The sequence below is a fragment of the Sinocyclocheilus grahami genome, unplaced genomic scaffold (genome assembly GCF_001515645.1).
Source record: "Sinocyclocheilus grahami isolate Dianchi unplaced genomic scaffold, SAMN03320097.WGS_v1.1 scaffold1692.1, whole genome shotgun sequence".
NCBI classification, from domain to species: Eukaryota; Metazoa; Chordata; class Actinopteri; order Cypriniformes; family Cyprinidae; genus Sinocyclocheilus; species Sinocyclocheilus grahami.
The window spans coordinates 230,559-234,748 of NW_015506871.1; the positions used below are offsets into that span (position 1 = coordinate 230,559).

At 35.1% G+C, this 4,190-nt stretch overlaps 1 protein-coding gene across 3 annotated transcripts in view; it reads left to right on the plus strand.

Annotated features, from left to right (window-relative positions):
• Positions 1–4,190, plus strand: part of LOC107572077 (kelch-like protein 29) — a 209,779-nt gene that overhangs the window by 175,789 nt on the left and 29,800 nt on the right. The gene's annotated exons all lie outside the window — the stretch shown is intronic.

The window sequence follows — 4,190 nt, forward strand, 5'->3', positions numbered from 1 at the left end:
TATATATAAGTGGGAAATGTTGCATTGGCAAATAGCTGAAAAAAAATTACAATTATTTAATTTCAGTAAATCATTATTTTATTTCAAGTAATGCAAATGTTATTTTATGGTTTTAGTTAGTTAACAATAATAAACCTGGTTATTAACAAGTATCTGAACTTCCATAAACTACCATTATATATATTTGAAATGTTTAAAAAAAAAAGATCTCATATTTTCTGTTTTAATTTTAGTATTAGTAAGTTTTAGTCATTTTGTTGTGTTTTTGTCATTTTTAGTAGTTTTTGTTTTGTGTCTATATAGCTTTTTTTAAATTAAGTTTTAGTTTTTAGTTTTTTTTTTACTATTAAGTTTTAGTTGTTTAATTCGTTTTTAGTTATTTTAGTACTTCAACTTTAAACAAAATGAGAAATGTTTGTTTGCCAACTAAATAAAAAAATACATATATTACATATAATTTTATATATCATTTTTAAGCTTTCATAAATTATATACAATACTAGTTACTAAATATTATAAAATACTCCATGCAGTACTAGTTTTCGTTGATATTTTATTTTTTATATTTTATTTATTTATTTATTTTGTTTAGTTAAAGTTTTAATAATTTTGTTGTGTTTTTGTCTTTTGTATTAGTTTTTGTTTTTGTTTGTTTATAGATTTTTATTGTTTTAGTTTTATCTGTTATAATACTTAACCTAAATGAAAGTTTCAAAGTGTTGCTTTGGCAACTAACTGAAATAAAATGTTATATTTTATTGAACTTATATTCATGTTTATTTTATAAATATTTAAATATATTTAATAACAACAACAACAACAACAACCCTGGATACTAGCAAGTATCTAAGCTTCCATACTTTGTAAAGATTGAGATGGATCAATAGACCTGTTGCATGTTTTAGTTTTTTTTTTTTTTTTCAAAAATGTAGATGCAATGGGAATTGCTTCTTAATTGCCTTTTACCTTCATAAATGAAATCAACTCAATCAGGTGGTATATAAGATTCCCATTCCTGCTTGTTAACCTCCCTAACATCAGATATCATCCATAATAAACGCCACATTCAAGTCATCCTCGAAAATTAAAAGTCAACATGATTTGCGTTGTAAGTGATTTTGGGTGGAGAAAATCTCTTTTTTAACTTCTTGACAAACACATGAAGCTTTTTAGTGCTAAATCACCATAATGAAGAGCAAAGGATTAACATTAGATGTTAAACTGATGTTTTATCATTCTAGTGCTGTTACAGAGTCAAACAATCCTCCTTATGAACCAGCCAAATGATTAGTTTTTTCTAGCAAGCTTTCGTGCTATTCCTCATTAGCAGTACACAAAATGCCTACAAAATCAATTCTGCTGTCAACATTAGAATTACAGCTTATGATCAATATCAGTTAGCTTCCACAGTGATTCTTTAATTAACACTGAAGTTCTCAGTTCAAGAAAAGTTACTTTCTAATGATCACTTATTTATATTGTTATTTCTATATTTATATTGACATTTATATTACTGAATTATGTGTGTGTGTGCGTATATATATATAGTCAAAAATGCTACAAGTTATTTTCTTTCAAGCTTTCTTGCTATTCCTGATTATCATTACACAAAATGTGTACAAAATCAATTGCTCTGTCAATATTCATAATTACAGCTTATGATCAATAGCAATGATTCCTTAATTAACACTCAGAAAGTCCAGCCTGAAGAAAATGCAAAGTTTCTTGTAATTTGTAATTATGACTTCATAGTGCCGTACGCATGCACTGAGCTCCTGAATATGATCTTTCTGACAAGAGTTGAGCGCAGCAAAACCAAGACAACCAACTGGCTATGTGAAGCACTGCAGTATGGGAAATATATGTGCACAACAGTCTCTTTCTCTGCTCATATCTCCTCATGTGAATGTGTTGAACCTCTTGGAGTGAGACTGTGAAACGGTCTGGTGCTCCAATTGCGGGCGGCACGAGGGGGCAAGATTAAACGGGGCAATCAGAAAAACATTATGGCTGGTATTAAAGGAGCCCGCCGCAGCTCATTACTGGTCTGAAGGGAGCTCAGGAGTCCCTATCAGCACACGAGTCTGTCAAAACCAGCCTATAATTTGATATTTCTCTTTAATGTCCATCATATTATGATGCAGTGACTTTACCCTGACACCTTTGTGCTTAATAACCCAAAACCTCAGATGAAGGTTTCCTTCCCTGCCAGAAATGAGCTGCATATGATCATGTTATATGGATTAGTTTATGTATAAAGCCCTGAAGCGTGCCGGACATGTATGTATGTATGTATGCTGAGTTTAGCTTTTAAGCATCCTTCACCCGGCTGAGTGCTTCAGTCTGTATGTGCTGCATGTGAAATCGATATTGTAACTCATCTCCTCACCATTATATTCTCATTATTGTGAGTTTAGCTGAGCGACTGCATGCCGTAGCTCAGCGCTCGGTAGCGCCACAGGGATAAACACTTACTTTTGCAAGCATATAGCATGCTGTTTGAGTTTTAACAACCTCGACACCTTGAATATTTGATTTGAGTGGGTTATGTTGTAGGGTGTGTACTGTACACGAGTGAATGCTAGGATTTGATCAGCAGAGACGAGTGAACTCTCTTCACACACCAGCTCGTTTTACTTCCCCCGTCATTAAGTCATTTACAGCGTAGCTGCACTATAAACTAACACTGAGATGTCGATGGGTTGATGTTTAAGAGAGATGCTGTGCTTTTTAATTAATGTGATGAAGGCTGTTTATCATAAAATACTCAGAAGTGTGTGTACTGTATGATGTTTGGATATAGGGCTGCAATAACTAATCGATAAAACTGATAATCAGCTGTAATAATAATGATCAGCAACCAATTTCATTATCGATTAGTTGCGTACTTGAACTGTGCATGAGGAATGTCCATCAGCGATAGCACTTTAAATGATTTAATATGTAAGAACAGTAATTACATTCTGAATGTCGCAGTTACTTATCACTATCGCTGTTAATCATCAATACATTAGTGATGCTGTCATTGATGGCAACTAACAGTAAAAAGTTTGAATTGATATATTCATTTTTAGATTAATTTGAAATGTATATATTAATATTTAGATTATATATTTAAATTGATATCTATATTTATGTTTGATTAGAGTTAATAATTTATTATGCAGATTTAATGCATTACTTTATTTAAATGAAAAACTAAAGTTGGAATATATATATATATATACACACTGAACAAAATTATAAACGCAACAATTTTGTTTTTGCCCCCATTTTTCATGAGCTGAACTCAAAGATCTAAGACTTTTTCTATGTACACAAAAGCCCTATTTCTCTCAAATATTGTTCACAAATCTGTCTAAATCTGTGTTAGTGAGCACTTCTCCTTTGCCGAGATAATCCATCCACCTCACAGGTGTGGCATATCAAGATGCTGATTAGACGGCATGATTATTGCACAGGTGTGCCTTAGGCTGGCCACAATAAAAGGCCACTCTAAAATGTGCAGTTTTACTGTATTGGGGGGTCCGGGGGGGGTCCGAAAACCAGTGAGTATCTGGTGTGACCACCATTTGCCTCACGCAGTGCAACACATCACCTTTGCATAGAGTTGATCAGGTTGTTGATTGTGGCCTGTGGATTGTTGGTCCACTCGTCTTCAATGGCTGTGCGAAGTTGCTGGATATTGGCAGGAACTGGAACACGCTGTCGTATACGCCGATCCAGAGCATCCCAAACATGCTCAATGGGTGACATGTCCGGTGAGTATGCTGGCCATGCAAGAACTGGGATGTTTTCAGCTTCCAGGAATTGTGTACAGATCCTTGCAACATGGGGCCGTGCGTTATCATTCTGCACCATGAGGTGATGGTCGTGGATGAATGGCACAACAATGGGCCTCAGGATCTCGTCAAGGTATCTCTGTGCATTCAAAATGCCATCAATAAAATGCACCTGTGCTCGTTGTCCATAACATACGCCCGCCCATACCATAACCCCACCGCCACCATGGGCCACTCGATCGACAACATTGACAACGGCAAACCGTTCACCCACACGACGCTGTCTGCCATCTGCCCTGTACAGTGAAAACCGGGATTCATCCGTGAAGAGAACACCTCTCCAAAGTGCCAGACGCCATCGAATGTGAGCATTTGCCCACTCAAGTCGGTTATGACGACGAACTGCAG